This window comes from Pogona vitticeps, chromosome 1, assembly GCF_051106095.1.
Source record: "Pogona vitticeps strain Pit_001003342236 chromosome 1, PviZW2.1, whole genome shotgun sequence".
NCBI lineage: Eukaryota > Metazoa > Chordata > Lepidosauria > Squamata > Agamidae > Pogona > Pogona vitticeps.
This window is the reverse complement of record NC_135783.1, coordinates 77,960,938-77,979,672: the sequence shown is the minus strand read 5'-3', so window position 1 is coordinate 77,979,672 and position 18,735 is coordinate 77,960,938. Positions and strand designations below refer to the sequence as shown.

Here is an 18,735-nt window from a genome sequence, read left to right as displayed (position 1 = left end):
TCATTGGTTAATCTGTCCCTGCTCTGGGTGAAAGGCAGGCCTCCATGTCCCCCTCATTTGCTAAACATGCCAACCCATCTGTTACAGGATTGGTCCCATCCTACCTGTCTGCTTCACCACTCCACTCATTCCCAGTGCTTGTCAGTATTTTCTACCTGATTCCAGCTGAGAGCCTGAAGTTTTCCTTTTCAAACATACTGCGCTTTAAGGAGAGAAGAATACAGTAGTCTATTTAGAGTTATAGTTGTAAAGAGATGTCAGTCACATGCTAGCCTAAAAGAGGCACTTTGGAAGTATGGTTTATCAGCATTCCAAAGGACGGTCTCCCTTCTGAGAAACATGCTCTCTCTTTACATATCACAAGTGAAATTTCAGCCATACTCTAAGAACCCAACAACAACAGAGTGATTTCCTCTTTTTCAAAAATCCAAAACTTATTTATAATCAGCTTCTATTCAACAGCAACAACAAAAGCCAGTAGTCTGAATGAAACACTTAATGTATGTGGAATGACATATTAACCGTTCCCCCTGTAAGGGCTAAAATATCTTTATGTTTTAAGCTCTTTTTGTGGATTGGCATGAAGCCTGAACAGAGCACTCGGCTAGGTTGTGTTGTCAAATCCAGATCTGAGGATTTCTTCCCACTTTCTAAATATAATGTAATGTCAGCCAAAGCAATAAAATGTGTGTGTACACATGAGGAAAATACATGTTTGTGTTTTTGCAGTGCATACTTTGTGTGCAAATTGCAGTCACATGCCTCTTGAGCTGTTCCAAATGTTCCCTTTCAAGGACGGGGGAGCCCTTAAGACTCCATGTAGTAGAATTATTGTTATGCAAGCAGTAGATCAAGCATTTTTACTTGCAGTGTTTAGTTCCAATGATTATATGTAAAAAAATAATATAAAGTGAATTTTCCGTTTACTTATTTTCACAGTGTGGAATTAATGGTCAGGAATGTATACAGTAGTTGGAGATTTGGGTGTAGCATGAACGATGGCCAAGGTTTCAGTGAAATGGAGCAGAACCAGTCTGAATAAAGAAGAAAGTGCCTTTATTTTATAAGTAATATAGTGATAAGACAAGATGAGAACATATACATTGCTTATATCATTTTTCCTTGCATGCGTTTATAGTGTGCAGATCATTGAGCTTAAGTGGGGTGCACTTTCAGCTGCATGTGCTCCATTATGGGTGTCAGAAGAAAAAATGTTGCTATGGCAATTGCTCCTTTCACTGAATATTAAATTAATGAAAAGGCAAGTCATGTTCTGTTCAAAAGAGATTATTTATTCAGGACATGATCCAGCTAACAATGTTGGTGGCAACACTTGTGCATGGTTGGCTGCAAGTAAGTTCCACTGAACTCTGTCCCCACAGCATTTGTCAACAAAAAAAAATCATTTTGCAAGAGAGAGGGTTAAAGACTGGGAAGACCAATGCTCAACCCTTATCCAGTTAGTTGCCTCACTCCATGCAGCTCTTTAAGCAGCACTCCTGTACTCACTGGTCCAGTAAGGAGGTCTGTTCTGAGTAGAAGGTTACTGGCTTTTCACCTTGTGGGGTTCCTAGTTGGCATCTAAATCCATATGACAAAGTACTGATGCTGTGATTTTTCTGAAAAAGGAAATCCGCTTTAGAAGGGAACATTTTGGAGAGAAGAAGTAATTCACCCTTTTCCCACTTAATATTTATCTGCAATTCCATTGCATTGGCTTCTTCTCCATGAGGAACCAAACCTACATTTGCCCATGTAGTAATACAAAAGAAAGCTTGGAAATTCTTCTGTCAGAAATCAGACCTCATTAGTAAGTCCGTATTTATCTACCTGTGACCAATCGCAAAACAAACCACACTAAATGCAAGGTAAAAAAATATCACTTCCTCTGATAGACAAATGTCTTCTGCCTGTTGTTGTTGTTTGGTCGTTTAGTCGTGTCCGACTCTTCGTGACCCCATGAACCAGAGCACGCCAGGCCGTCCTATCTTCCACTGCCTCCCGCAGTTGGGTCAATTTCATGTTGGTAGCTTCAATGACTGTCCAACCATCTCGTCCTCTGTCATCCCCTTCTCCTCTTGCCTTCACACTTTCCCAACATCAGGGTCTTTTCCAGGGAGTCTTTTCTTCTCATTAGATGGCCAAAGTACTGGAGCCTCAGCTTCAGGATCTGTCCTTCCAGTGAGCACTCACGCTTGATTTCCTTTAGAATGGATAGGTTTGCTCTCCTTGCAGTCTGTTAAAGGAGCACTAATTCTGAAATATACTGAACACATAATCTGTCTTGACTCCTTATTACAATTTAGATTTTGCTAGATGAGCTCCACAACCTTAAGCTCTCTTTGTTGCTTATTGGCCCTTACTTTGCATGCCAGAAACTGTCTCGCAGTGTTAGCAGGACTGGATTTGAGATAAGTGAAAACAAATAAATATTACATCCTTTGTGGTGTCCAGCGTCTACTAGCACAACCCATGCAGAATCGGAGACACTGTATCTTCATTTCAACAGTCCCTAAGCATGTAAAGAAACATATATTGTTGCAGATACAACTCTGCTGTTTTGTTTACATCCAGCATCCAGATATTGTAGTACTATCTGCAGAATCTGAGAAGTAATAACATTCAGTGTGATCATGTTGCCTTGACATTCTTAAATAATCTTGGTGATATTTATGGGCATGCCTGATTATTGCTAAAGCACGGTGGGAAACAGGCATTTGTCTTTCTATAATGTACTGAATGAAACAAACAAAAAACCGCATGCCATATTTACACATGTATCTAGCAGCAAAAGCACCGCTGCCTTTGAGAAAACTTTGGATAATAAAATTGATTGTGATCCTCGGGACCCTGAAAAGAGATGCGAAAAAGTAGAAGGCAGGTCTTGTCAGCAAGTCTTAAACTTCCGAAGACTAAAATGATTGTAGGATGGAAGGCATTGAGCAGAAGGTTGGACTCAGTGACCATATGGGCTCCTTTCAACTCCCATTATTCTGTCATTCCATGAATTCAGAATAGCTCAGGCAAACACAAGGATCTTGCACTTGTCTCCCCTTTCTTTTTTCTGTGTGCAAGACCCCTACATGGGAACTAAGAGTTTTTTCTCTCCCACCCCCATGAGAGGCAAATGTTAAAGGGCAAATGTACCATCTTGGAAAACAGACAATCTGTGCTGACTGGAAAAAGGGGATCCAATCTAGCCATACCTGAAAATGATCTGATAATTCTTCACAGTCTGGTAGACTGAGGAGATGTGGTGACACTTGCCAGTAGGACGTTTTGATGGGGCTCAGCTCTCTCTTAAATGTACTTACTGTCTAGGTGTGTTATACTGACTCAGGGATCCTCATCAAGTGTGCGAATGCTCACGTTGTTTAGAAAAAATGCCATCTACTGCTGCAACAGTATTCTTCTGTTGTTGTTTTTTTCAGGGTGCTTTTCTTGTTTGTACATAATTTGAAGGTTGTATAATTGTGGCACTCTTCTTCAGTGCAGTAAGGCAGATCTCTGACTGCTTAGGGTGTGAGCTGATTCTTCCCCGCTCCTCCCAAATAAAATATTCACCCCCAACCCCAGCAAAGCTTATGCATTACAAGTTACAGTGTTCCTTGTAAAGTGCTGCCCTTGGGAGTAATAAAGGGGCAACAGCTTATTGAACATATTGAAATGACCATAACTGTGGTCATGTTATTAGTTTTCCTACATGACCAGTCAAATGCACTAGTTGCAGTTATTCATTGCTTTGGTCAAAAATACTTTTGTGGGAATTGTTATGAAAAGTTTTTTTAAAAGAAAAATAACAAAAAGTAACAAGTAATGTATGGGAGTTACTTTTAAGGTTTTAATATTTGTAATACATAACAGTAATCCTTTTGTTAAAAAAAGAATAGTGTTCCAAGTTTTGGCATCTGCAGCAAAAATGAAGCATTGCCATCAGCGATGGGTGATCACATGACTTGTGGTCAAGATGGCCTTGTACACATGCACTGTTGAAAGAATAATCTGGAGGTTTATTTTTTGGAAAGTCTATATTGAAATAGAATATATATCGATCATTTTATCTTCCATTATGTGTCTAATGGAAAACTTAAATATTCAGATGCTACCCTGTCAGAATAATACAAATAACTAAAAATCATCAACAGTTGCCATGGAAACCAGGAAGAAATTTCAAGAGGAAAGAACTTGAGTGTGGTTGAAGCCAACAGTTGAACTGCAAAGGGAGATTTAATAAAACCATTCTATATTGTACAGGAAATGAAGACAAAAATCTGTTTGTTTCTGAACTATCACCATGGGGGCAAAACCTTTGCTATTTACTGTATCTTCATATCTATGGATGTCAGTTCAGTGAAAAGATGTATGAAAGGCCAATGAATTTCAGATGACTCAAGAAATAACTAATAAAATGCTCTGAAGGTTGTTAAACCAGCTTTCCCCGACCCAATCTTTTCAAAAGATGTTGGACCAAAATTTCTATCATCCTCACTTGCCCTAGCCATGGACTATACTGACTGTGGATGGTGGATGTTCTAGTCTAGTATATAGTGAGGGCAGCTGGTTAGGGAATGTTGTTCTACACCAACTAGTACCCCTCACTCTTGTTATATAATTGTTACCTTCCCTGAGGTAATAACAGCCGTCTGAAACTCTTTAAGACTCACTCTGTCTGCTGAATAACTGCCATTAGCTTTAAGCTGGAAGACATTTTTATGAGATATTAGTTCCAGGGCATGTGGTTTGGCACCAAAAGCACATTATTCACGCAAAACAACAGCATTAACATAACATCAAGAATCTGGCTTAAATTGACACATGCATACACACCCCTGGGAAACTCAAAAGTTGAAACAAAAATGTGTCCTTGGTTCACCCCCAGCCAGCCTTTCTATTGAATACTGTATAAGTATGGTAAGTTTGCAGGGACTTCTCTTGGGTCTGGCTGAGATCCCTTTGACTTCCAGGGAGGCGAAAGCAAGAGTGGCTCTTTGCCATTTTCATGTTGTCTGAATTTCCATGGATATCGTGAATCCTTCCAACCATGAGAAGGCTGCTTTAAATCAGAGGCTCCCAAACATTAAAAACAACAACTAAATAACATTTTTAAAAGGGTCAGGAGATGGTTTCTCCTTCAGAAAGTTTACAAAATATTTTGGGAGTAGAAGAGAAGGAACCTACCACCACATCCTCTGACGGTTAAACTGCAATGGATGAGTCCATCATCCTTGCTACAAATAGAGTCAGTTCCTGTTTCCAGAAAGCATCCTAGGAACTTCAGTGGGTGGTTGTGGCTGGTTCCAGAAGAGCAGTCTTCTGTGTGTGCCCTCCCCCCAGCTCAAGGTTTATTGTACCTAACAGCTTCCAATTATTTTAGCATCTGAGGCAGAAAATCCCACAAGTGCCTTCCCCCTTCCCATCAATAAAATATCGTAGCAAAATAAATAATGAATAATTAGCTGCCCTGTCACAAGGACCCTCAACATCTGCTGCTTAAGATAGGAACTCCCAAGACCAAATTGACGGCCATCCTTTGAGTCTATTTGGTGCACCCTCAGGATTCTGAAGCATCCTGTCTTACAGTTCCTTAGATTTCACTAGAGCCTCCCTCCCACCCTCTCTTTCTCTCTCTCTCTCTCCCTCTCTCTTTTTCATGCACTGCATTACTAGTTTTATATGGCTGTGGATGGCTCATAATTTAGCTAAAATTGGGAAGAGTTCGGAAATGGACTATAGAGCTTCATTACAGTCCTCCTTACTTTCACCTACCAAGATCCACCACTGGCGACTGGCAAGAGTGTGTGTCTTCCTCTTCCAATGTTATCCCATCCAGGTGATGCACCTCTTTCAGTGCTTGAGAGATGAGACAGGCAAAGAGAGCTGTTTTCTGTCCCAGTCACCCAATTATAAAACAAAAACAAGCTCATTTACCAAATGTAAATTGTTGAACAGACTTCCATTTCCTCTTAAGGGGCTCTGCTTCTAGATACAGAAGCAACCCTTTGTCTTGGGAAGCTCTCAGACTACACATCCCCTACTGAGATCACCTCCTTATGCAATGTTCACTTCTGGCTGCTTCTGGAAATCAGCTGCACTGACACTACATTGCTATAAAGTTATCCTGTGAGATACATCATTATTGTCAGCTGTCTAGCTAATGCAAAAATCCCTCTGCTAAAGAACAAACTCATAAACTATTATGATGTCAGCTGTTATGCACTGTATCTAAAATCTGAACCATTTTAGGGTGTGCCTTCTGTTTCCCATGTCTATGTGTTAATGTTGACTTATCAGATATTATGCATGCATGCACTATAATTTCGGTCTTCTAGCACATGGAAAATTCTCTAAAATGATGGTAGTAGCTAAGATTCCTGGAGACATAATGGGCCAATGTTCAAGTTAAGCATTTAAGAGAAGAGATCTAACCCTGCTTGCTCTGCCTCCATTGACATGCTTTGGGTGCAGTTCCACTGGCAATTTGAGTGATTTCTGTTCAGGCTTAAACTGTGCCCTTAAGCAGAAGAAACACAGTTCTTTGGATAGATTATCCATTGACTCCTTGGTGCATGAAAATCAAAGCCAGATGTCAGAAATGCAGGAGTAGCTATGGGAGCCTTCCTCAACTTCTTGTGTTATGTCCTGTCAAATTGGAACCAACTTATATCATCCCTCAATGTACAGTAATTGAGATATTTAAGGAGTGGTTTTTCCAGTTTCACTCCACACATACACTGAGTTTCCATGGCCAAGCAGGGATTCAAACCCAGTTTTCCTGAGTCCTGCTCGGTCACTCTATCCAGTAAACCACACTGGATATCCTCAGCTTGGCATGCTTTTGTTGCATTTGACTGCAGTTCCAAGAATTCCTCAGGAAGTTGTTGTAGTCACGGTTTTTTTTCTGATCAGGGAAGACTATGCTACAAGAAGGCATCATGTGACAAGTAAAATGAAAATGCACGTGGTAGAAAAGGATATGGCAAAGGCAAAGCACTGTTGTTGATTACTGTTGAAGGCGTCTGCAAAAACAATGTGCCTTCAGGTATTGGAAGTGTCACTGGACTGTCTTGTTTGGTGGGGACTACAGAGCTCTCCTCAGGCAAGGAGAAACTTCCCAAGTGTCTACCCTCATTATATAAACGGCCAGAGAAACAGAAAGAGGCCCCATCCGGATGAGGACTATACTGCAAGGCAAAGATGGCAGCCAAAGACCAGAGGCAAGAGGAGCAGCTGTGTGTGCTGTGCTGTCCTTGAGAGGAGAATAGAAATGTTTGTTCAAATATTGCCTGTGGGACCTTTCAAATAGGGGAGCTTATGGCTTCCTTTTTAAGACAGGCTGTCACCACCGCAGGCTGAGCTAGCACAGGGAGATCTCAAAGCATATCCAGATGGCCTCCTGTGTTCTTGCTCTGCTGAGGGTCCAATCAGTGTGCATATGTGATGCTCCAAACACCTCTGCTTGTCAGGGCCCCTCCCTGAAGAACTTGTCCTTGGAGGAAAAGAATTGGAGAGAATCAGGGCATACCTTCCAGAGGGGCCCAAATTAGTTCAGAACCTTCTGTCTGAATAGCGTGCAGCAGCACATCTGCCACGCGGACTCTCTCCCCACCCATCCCCAGACCAGCAGAACCACTCACCTTTCAACACATCCCATCAGGGTCTTTTATTGCTGGTGACGCACCAGTCCAACCAGGAGCTTGGCTGTCTAGTCCTCAGCTCCTCAGGCTGCCATTAACTCATCAAGGAGGTGGGATGGAGGCTCTCCCACTCAGCCAATGAATGGATGGCTGCCTGCCATCCAATGAATGGATGACCACTCGAGTTCCTGCCTAGATTGGTGCACCACTGGCGATGAATGACCCTGGGGCTTGCGACAAAAGGTGAGTATATCTACCAGTCCAGGAGGTGGAGATACGTAGAGTCCATGTACTCAATGATATTTGGATAGAGGGTTCTAAATTAATTCAGGCCCATCTCTATAACCCTTTCTGTTGCTCCCATTATTAATGAATTAAAAAGAGGGGTGGTTTACAATACTTTGGGTAGATAAAGTAGTCAGAGTAACTGACTTTCATGTTTTAGGTCTTGTGTCCCCCCTCCCCCCAATTTGCCTTGTTAACTGGAACAAAACTGTACTGTATTACCTCTCTGTGCAATGACAATGTATACCTGAATCCCTACAACCAAATCAAATTTCAACAGTTAATGTGGATTGTTTTTACTTTTTTATTAGCACTTGCGGAGCTTGGAAAGCAAGCAGCAACAGATTTAAATCCACTGAAAAATAGTCCACTAATGCTTCTAGTTCACACAGGAAAAATGTATCTCTATATTTTAGCATGGGAAATGCCTTGATTTGGAGGAACTGGGCCAGATTCTGATCATCTTGGATGACTGTTCCAATTATATGAGGATTACTTAAGGACAGACAGGTTCCATCATGCAGTGAAAGACTCGCATCTCCGTCATTCCCAATAATTCCACCAAACTCTACAGGGAAGTACAGTGACCACATTTGTTTTGTTTAGTAATGGAGATTCTGAAAGTGCACTTGAGGTGACTTTACCAAATTAGGCAAGTAACAGTCGGCTCAGTTTTGTCATTGTCTGTTTTTATCTTGTTTATTAAACTAATAGATTGTGTCAGATACAAAAGAACTTGGACAGGAAATGAACACTGCTCTCTCCTCCTATACAGCATCTTCTTTATGTTGCTGTTTGATACAGATGCTTGACCACATCTGGCTCTTGTGAAGAATGAAGCAGCTCCTCGTTTCCAGCTGCTATGTCCTAGTAACTCTACATTGCAGGGATGTTATTTTTAAAGGTCTCAAGCCAAAGTTGTTCTCCCTCAGACAATATTACTTTGGATGGTAAGGGAGGGAGAGGGTTTTGCTTTGGGGGAAGACGTCAGCCTGATTATTTTCATTGGAGTTCTGTGTCTCCATCTCCCAGAACACATTTTTTGCAGATGCACTAAAAAGGAAGCTGGGAGATTCCTCCACCCACCCAAATGCCTCAACAAATATTATTTGTTATTTCCTTTTGTGTGCAAGGTCTCTCACACTAAGCTTCCTTTGGAGTGCAGATAGCCCCCATGAAAGGCAATCTGAGCCAGACAAAATGCTTATTTAACTCCCCCCACCCTTGGTCAGGGAGGAGGAAAGACATCATCATATTTTGCCTTATTGCAGCTAATACAGAAAGATGCAGTCTCTTCACAGGATCCAGTTTTTCCCCCTTCAGGGGGAAACTGAAGACAAGAAAAGGTTGCTTATGACCTTCTTTAGTGCTTTTACTATCTTATGATTTGCATGTTATCAAAATTTGATATTTATTTATTTTTGTTTAAAAGAGGGCAAAAGTGATGTTTTGCTTTTCATATGTGAAAGTCTAAGCATAGTTGTGATGATCTTACAAAAGAGAAAAGGATTGTGGTTCCCCCCCCCCCCCCGGAGCAAGGCGGATTGGATTAAAGAGTACTTCCTGGCTGGCCTAGTCAACTGCACTGTTCCCCGAAGACTCATGTGTTCCTCTGTATGTACCCACTGGACACTGATGAGATGTGATATCTTGTGGGCCAGACACTGCAAGCCCATAAATTGGTACCACCAGAAAGACAAAGTGTAAAAAAATCCTGGTGTTCTGGGCTTTTTTTTAAGCCACCTACTGTAGTTGTTTCATTTGTTTTGCTCTATACTGTGCAGAATTTGGGTAGCATGAGCTTCCTCATGCCACCCAAATCCCTCAGTGTTAAATCTGTTCTTCTAACAAGCAACACACACAAATCCAGGAGAGAATATAATTTTTTTTAAATGCTGTGGTGATTGTTGTTTTGGTTGTAGGAATACATATACTGGGGGGGGGGAAGCAACCCAACCCACCCACCCACCATGTGCTGTAGCCAGACAGCAGAAGTGCACATTATGGGCACTAACAGCCCCCACCATCCATGTTCATTACAGTTGTACTGACTCATTTTTCTGAGAAGTTTTCTGGCTTTTCCAAAGTACATCTTGATGCTTTAGAAAAAACATGCAAAGCCAGTTTAAACAGAGACTATAAAATAAAATAAAATAAAATAATATAAAATAAAATAAAATAAAGCACTATAGGCAATGACAGCTTTATAATAACATTTACAAATGAAAGCTGTAATCCATTGCTAAGCCCCAACCTGTCAGTTGCATTTTCAGAATTGTTCTTAATTTCATTCTCAACAACTTTGAAATGATGCACGAGTTGGTTGTTGTGGGTTTTTGGCACTGTTTGGCCATGTTCCGAAGGTTTTTCTTCCTAATGTTTCGCCAGTCTCTGTGGCTGGCATCATCAGAGGATAAGAACTTTGTCCTTCAGAGAACAAAGAGAAAACACATAATCAAAGATAGTGCCATCAACGGATAATGACACCCAACAAGTTCAACATTGTGTATTTTCCTTGATTTTGAAGTAAATCTTATTATAAAGTTTAAAAGCAAAATGCTCTCACATATGGTCTTCCAGCTTTTCCTCCCATATAGAATTACTTTCTTCCATCATTATATGAAATAATCAGTGAACATTATGAAAGTACCAAGATGTGTAATAGCTCAGTTTAAGACTACAGAAATCTGATCTTGTCCTATGCACATCATCTGGTGACCAAGTTAATATCATTCCTCAATGTTCTATGTCTGAGATTCTCTCTCTCCTTCTCCCTCTCTCTCTCTCTCTCTCTCTCTCTCTCACACACACACACACACACACACACACACACACACAACTTTTTTAACAAATTAAAAATGTTTGCCATTCCTTAAAATATTAGATTCCATAGCAGAGGAAGGAATAAGGAAAAGCTATAAAATCCCTGAGTTCCTGGGTGAAGATGACTTTCTGATAGTATTTTATGAACTCTGAAACTGTTTCAGCTTCTTGGCATCTGAAATATTTCCAGGGAAGCAGAAGAAAACATGTTCTGCTTAGGCCAGGTGCTCTCCTACCTTCCCTCCTTCACTACACTACGAAAGAGGACCTATATAACTTCTTGTATTGTGCTCAGCTGGTTCATGGCCTCCAGATGTAGCATTCTGTGGATAAGGGGAGTGATGATCACTCAAAGGTTGTGCTGAGGTTTTGTACAGAAAATGCAACGTGCCTTTACAGTGGACCCTCTACTTATGGAATTAATCCATATTGGAACGGTGGCTGCAGGTCGAAAAGTCTGTAGGTCGAGCCTCCATTGACCTACAATGCATTGAAAACCAATTACTCCTGTAACCGGCCGTTTTTGTTCCGTTTTTGTTCCATTTTGGTTTTTTTCTGGTCTGTAGGTTGATTCTCCAGCTGCAAGTCGAACCTAAATTTTGCGGCCAAAGAAATCTAACTCAAAAAGTCTGTAAGTCGAGCCGTCTGTAAGTCGAGGGTCCACTGTACCTTAGAACAGTGACTTGCTTTAACTATCAAAGAAGGATACCTTTGTTGCTGAAAGACACCAAGTGAACAATATGTGTACATGATCGCCTGGCTGCCCACTGAGTCTAAAATGTGTTGAAGGGATTTAGGAACTATACCTGCACAAGTCTGTCTTCTTCAGGCATGCAGAAAATGGAAGAAGATTAGGAGGGACTATCAAAGGAACTACAGGAAGAAAAGGGTGGACTCAATGACTCCCAAGGAGTGGAAAAGAAACCCTTAAGTTACTAAAACCAGAACATGCTACTCACTGACATATGGTATTAAAAGAAAGCGCATGCATGATTGTAATTTTCCAATAAAACATTTTTAGAAATAAGAAGTAAGGGTGTTGTGGGGAACACAGTCAGCCCCAGGATGCCCCTGGCATGCTCATGCTGATTCAGGGCCTCTTTTCTGTTAAAGACTTGCTCTGGAAGTACAATGGTTCAATTCAGAGGTTCATTTTTTAAACTGGTCCCAATCCACAAAGGCCAATGTGAATCATACTGGCCCTTTTTGCTTCTGATTCAATTTCCCCCTGCCCCCCACTGCTGGGAGTTTTTTTTTAAGCCAGAATGATTTGAATAGTGTTTTCCACATGTGATCAATTGTTTTGTTCCACAAAAGGATGTGGGGTTGGGTATTACTCTGGGTGGTATTCTGTTGATGTACGTACTATGCTGGGTTTGATGTTTGGGCACAGTGCAAACACCAGCCCCAGCCATATGTCTCCCTAGTGTTCTATAGTGTTCCCACCCCCAAAATATTTAATTTAAAAAAAAAACATAAATGACTGGGACTAGTGCATTGATGCATTAGTTTAGCACTGGATCACACACACACAAAGGTAAAAAGGTTGAAAGAAAGAAAGGAGAGCTGGGGATTGCCTGGTGGTTGGTATCAAAAGAAAGGGAGGCTGTTGTTGTGGATTGAACCGTATAGGATTGAGGGACCAGTATAGACACTGGCACTGAAACAATCCAGGGTCTCTATATGACCAAGTGCTAAAATGAATAAGAAACACTGTGATTCAAACTGCAGAAAAGTCAGATTGCTCTGATTCACCTTGCCAGTGTAGTTGTAGCCTAAGATTCTTGTTTTTGTCATCAGGCACTGCTTTCAGAGCAAGCCTATGATTACTTGCAGAGGGTAGCCTTATTTGTTGCAGCAAAACCAAAGACTCTTACATTGTCTTACAGATTAATAAATTTATTGTGCTCTAAAAACATTCATGGACCAGAATCCACTTTATCAGATGCCAGAAGTTATATTTTCATTTTGCAGGAGCAGAGACACACAGGTGGGGAAAAAGAGAAGGAGACACAGAGACGTTCAAGAACTTTTGAGTCAAAGAGCAGGGAAGTACAGAACAATCCAGATTGTAAAAATGTGACTAGTATCTATACAACACAAACACAGTGATATCTTCCAACAGCAGTAATTGGTGATAATGACACATAAAAGGTAAATGTAATAGTTCCCCTTGACAATTTTTGTCCAGTCGTGTTCGACTCTAGGGGGCAGTGCTCATCCCCGTTTCCAAGCCATAGAGCCAGCGTTTGTCCGAAGACAATCTTCCGTGGTCACATGGCTAGTGCGACTTAGACACGGAATGCTGTTACCTTCCCACCGAGGTGGTCCCTATTTATCTACTTGCATTTGCATGCTTTCGAACCGCTAGGTTGGCGGGACCTGGGACAAGCGACGGGAGCTCACTCCGTTTCATGGATTCAATCTTACGACTGCTGGTCTTCTGACCCTGCAGCACAGGCTTCTGCGGTTTAGCCCGCAGCGCCACCACATCCCTGATAATGACACATAGCTTGTAACTATTGCCTTTCGTTGCCAGCTGACTCCTTGGTTTACAATCTCTCTCTCTCTCTCTCTCTCGATCCTGTGTACATTTACTTCTGCCAACACAAGCTAGCACTTCATATGATTGACAAATGGGGATCTAGTTGAGAGAGAGAGGGAGAGAGAGAGAGAAATATCTGTGCTGGTCTTTAAGATGCCTTATTTTTTGTTGCTGTAGTTCTTAGAGAAATTCCTGATGAGTTCAACAGAACTTACACCCAAGTATCTCTGCATAGGATGGAGACCTTTTCTGGCATAGGGGTAAGCTAAATAATAGTAGCACTGCAGTTTCACAGGAGAATTTGTACTTCTTTGTAGCTGTTGGGATTTGCGATTTTGGACTGAAAAATAGACAGGCTTATACACTCTCTTATATATTCACCATGTGCCCATAACAAATGGACACATGTTTTCAGGGTTTTGCACATGTATCTTTTAGAACCAAAACTGTACAACATGAAGAGGGAGAACTTCTGGAAAAAAAAGTGTTAATAAACACATTTCAACAGTACATATAAAGCCATAGTCTAAATCTAAGCCAGTAATGTCAAACCTCTTTATTTTCAACAGTGGAACATACTCAACTTTATGGTGGAATACCAGCTAGTGCTTGATTTCTACTATCTATAATACAGCTGATGCCATTTACAAGGCTAAACATTTTACATCCCATCTAATGCCAATGAAAGGACTTTCAGAATGGCTTATAATTTTACAGTAGTGCTTTAAACACACACACACATACACACAAAGCAAAAGGACATTGTAATGTTTTAAAAGCAGCAGCATGGTCAACACACATAGCATCAGCATGTAAAAGACGGTCCATTCATTAAAATGTAGCACTGCCAGAAGACAGGCAAAACAGACATAAATGGGTGACATCATGCAGACGTCTCAAGCTTAAGAATACTGTATAGGAAATCCGTGAAAATGACTGAAAAGGTTATATTAGTATCCCAGTACAAGACCAATACACCACAGCTGTTAATCAATCTCATTGATAAATCAAACACTCCCACCTCAACCTACTTCTACCACTGTGTTCTCTCAACAGCTATCTCCTTTACAAGTGAGGATAAGGACAAATAAATCTTTGGCACACGTTTCACATAGTAGTATGAAAACGGAATGTAGGCCTACCAGACTCTCAGAAACAGAATCACTTATGGGACAGCTGGACAGGAGCTCTGCAACCAGTTGGGACTAATGACAATTCCCAGCTGAAATGAGAGGCAATTTTGTTTTACTATTAAATCATTTCTCACAAACCCTAAGTATTTGGTGTCTGGAAGGGCATTTGGCATGTCATTTGAGATAAAAGACAGAAAAGAAAGATTTTGCTCCACCAACTGAAGGATGGAATACGCTTCCCTCAACGCACAGATTAATTTTGTTATCTCCCTAAAGAAATGGTGATCCCTAGTTTGATCCACTGCTCACATTAGTAGGGAAGAAGATACTGACTGAGAATAAAGGCTTAGGTCCAATTTTTAGCCCAAACTACAACAGAGCCATTAAATCAATGGGAATTTAGTAAACCCACACTTATGTATGTTGCATTGATTCAATGAATCTACTCTGGTGGGAACCAGAGTTCTTTCTTCTAGCAATCATGATCCCTTTGCAGACTCGTCCTCATGAATGTGTATAGGATGGCAGCTTTGCAGTGTAATGAATTATTTGAATCAGACTGAAGTGAGCTGCATTGCAAAAATATTTATGCCAGACAAAATTTCTTAGTATTTAAGGTGCCACAGGGCTGTATGTTTTCTCACTTGCCCTCTTATTTTTGATATAGCAAACTAATATAGTCACCCTCCTTAATAGATTTAATTGTGAATCAACTCTGCTTTATTCTGGGACTGAAAGTTTTGGGACCTAACTCCCTTTCCAAGGAAACTTGCACATACCTGGAGGACAAGGGTGGCCGAGGCTACACTGCTTTTTCTTCCAGCAACAGAATGATGTGTGCTGGTCCAGATACCCATTTTCCCCAAGAGAAGGAGAGCGCGGAACACCTTGTTCTCAGCTGGTTTTTGCTGCTGCCAAATTCCTTTTTCAAATAGTGAGGTGCATAACAGATAAGACTGATGTCATTCCAGATCTTGCTGAGCTGAAATTCCCACCAGCCCTAGCCAACCACAGTCATTGCTGAAGGTGGAGTGGAGTTCTAGATGAAAAACATCTGTAGACGCCATGTGTTCTCCATACCTGCTTTAAGGATCTGTGTTACTTGGTGTAGCAAACTCAGTTTCATTCGTTATAGCTCATGTGATGTCTTGGTTCAGCCTCTGCCCACCAGCCCTAAGTGGGCACTCACACCACTGTTCTCATCTAGCCACAGATCTTTGCTATGTAATTTCTCTACTAGACTTTTAAAATTAAGATGGAGAAGTTAGAATAGCCATTGGCAAAGGTATCCTTAAATTATTAGGGATATGCAGATGACAAACTTACTGTATTTTGTTTGTTTCAAGTTATTTCAGGGAGTTGTCTCTTGTTTTCATGTATTTTGTTCACTGGTCTTTTCATTAAACTTTCAGGTTGTCCCACGTCATCCCACCCCCTTTTCCTTCTTTATAACACTCTGGCAGTAATCCAAAAGCCCTTAAAAAACCTGTACAACTTATTCCAAACAACAGGGTGCAGCAACAGAGAATCAATGTATTCTCAAAGTGGCAACTGTACACAAGAAAGAAAAATCAAACATCATTTTGAAGCACTGGTTTGTATTACTCCATTCACCATGAACAACATCATTTAATCAGCAGGCAACAGTATAAATGAGAAAGAAAAATCATCATCGTCAGACCTATGTAGACAGCATGACTTTATATTATAACATTCTTCACCATCATCATCCATGATCATAACAGGCCTGTTGTCTCGCTTGTTTGTTTGCTTGCCACTAACAGCCCAACTCACTCAGTCCCCAACCTTTAATACACTGTGCATAACACATTTACCAGAATAAATAATGCGCAGTAAATTAATCAAACAGCAATTTGCAAAAAATCAATCAAACAGAGAAAGCACCTCCACAGAAGGAAATAGAAAATATTCTCCCCCTAAATGTACTGTACCAAAATATGCACACTTACTAGACTAAATAATACAAGCAAATCAGCCAAATTACAATTTCAAAAAAATTAATAAAACAGGGGAAGCAATCCCCATACAGACGGGGGGGATAAAAAAGCAAAATAAAATCACACTCACATTGCTGTCTCCCAAAACTAAGAAAAGCCAGCTAACAGATGAAAATGAAAATCCTCCCCAACCATGCCCTCTTGAATATGGGTTGTTTTCTCTCCCATCATCATGTGATTGTTTTTCCCTTGAGTCCAGCAGCAGCAAGCAGACAGCAGCAGAAACAAAGAAAATGGAAGAAAATGCCACCTCAAAAAATGAAAAATGGAAAGGATCCAAGACAGAGGCACAAGGAGAGAAGAAATGAAAGATGACTAGCACCAAGACAGGCACTCAGCACGTACAACTATCCCACAAGTAATGGTTGAAGCAAAAGAGCAGACCTCACTGGTTTACAGACCCTTATAGAGATTCAAAATTGGCAGCTGACTGCTGTCACAAGACTCATAGTGCCATTTGATGAAAAACTAATCAGGTGATTTACATAATGTTAAATGAAAGAGGGAAACGTGAAGAAACATCAAATTTCCAAGTACCTCTCTCGTTAAAATGAAAGATTTGTGTTTCAGAGGCACTCTTTCAGAAAGGGGCAGAATAATATGAAAATGAAAGTAGGAGCCTCTTCTGTGGTTTCCTGCCATTCATGTGAACACGAAAGCCCCATCCCTCTTCACTACCAGGAGTGCGAATGTCCTCCTGGTTGTAGATTTCCTGGAGCACACCAATTACCTAAATTTAAATGTGTGCATTAATGTGATGACTGCTGTGTAAATTGGGGATTTGGAAGAGGTAATAAAGTCAATCTGCCACTTTTGCCTTTTCCATCTGGGATTAATAGTCATGCCAAGGTAAAATTAGAGGAGTTGTTTTCCTGGAACACAGATCTAAGAAAGAAAGAAGTTTATTTACCCTCTCTTGGCATACTCCTGAAGTTGCTGTTAGGAGAGAAGGCAGTGGAAGAACGATTGTTTCCCAGATTAACGCAGAGTATCTTGCTAGTGTGAGATGGGAAAGTTATATGAGGACTTAAAAGAAGTCAAGTCTTTAGAGAAGCAAGCCAGTATTTGCTCACGTATATTTTTAATCACATATTCTAACAGTAATGAGTGGAAAAGTAGAACAGTGCTAAAAAACATCTAGTATCTCTATGGAAACACAGGATAAACTATTTCAAATGGCAGTTTTACATTTTCTTGGATCATTTAAAAAACTCCCTGAGACTCCAATAGATCTGAGTGATATATTTTACTATGCCAAGAGAAAGTTTTACAACTCTTGCTCTTTTTTGTACACCCACAACATCCTTTGACTTAGCTTTGATTAAGCAGTGCCAATGCCAACATTGGTGATTAAACTCCAGGACATAGATTTGAACTCAATACCATACTTGCTACAACATTTTCAGACGGAATATTTAGGCACATAATTTCTCCATGGTTTTCTGGCAAAGAAATCCCAATAAATATTAGCAGAGGAAGAAGGTACTGGTTTTCCAGGTACTTTTAAAACATTGCCTTCAGTATACTTAGCAACTTCTACATGAATCTCTCCAGATTCCATATACACAAAGAAGGCATATGCATACAATTTCTCCACTCCATCCTGCTTTCAAGACCTTCAACAGACAGGTTGGTTAGCGGGTCAGTGGTGTCCACCTATCATTTAGGTCTAGGAGGAGAAAGCAGGCATTGGATTTAGTTCCTTTTGCTCTCCCCATCTATAGCTGACTTAGCAACAATTACTGTAGTTTTCCACCTGAGCTCTGTTGCCAGCTATGCAAGCAGATGAATTGACACGATTTTACCTAATAGTAAATGCCTGCAGAGTCTTTATAGGACTGTTTGTTTCTGGGACCACTGACCCCAATAACACAGTTTTTATTCTGGCTCCTGTTGAAAAATATGTTACTCATAAAACAACATTGTAGAAGATGGTAACTAAGAAAGGCGATCCCTTGGTATAAAGATGTCCTGTTAAGAGGCATGCAATTTTTTTAAAAGAGTATCTTTTGCATTACATTCTTGGTTGTGACAATACAAAAAAAAAGTACTGACTGACTAGACCAGTTCAAATAAGAGAGAGGATCTGCTGGAAACCTGGCTCATGATTGCAACCTGTATTTTACAAGTTGCATGCTGCTTGATCAATCCAGATTGCAGTGCACATCATTTTGAGTGCTGTCCAAGCACAAGAGAACCTCTTCTGTGGTTTGTTTCTCATCTAATAAACCAGAGAAAAACTCCATGATTTGTTTTATCTCCCCTGGGGATCCTTTGATGTGTTTTTTTGAGAGACA

The 18,735-nt window shown here is 40.6% G+C and overlaps 1 long non-coding RNA gene across 1 annotated transcript; it reads left to right on the top strand.

The window, feature by feature from the left end:
- The first annotated feature begins 7,778 nt into the window (after positions 1-7,778).
- LOC144585947 (uncharacterized) lies at positions 7,779-16,796 on the top strand. The gene is made up of 2 exons (XR_013540586.1): positions 7,779-7,877; positions 16,638-16,796. It is a non-coding gene; the product is annotated as an uncharacterized LOC144585947 (long non-coding RNA).
- Positions 16,797-18,735: the final 1,939 nt, after the last annotated feature.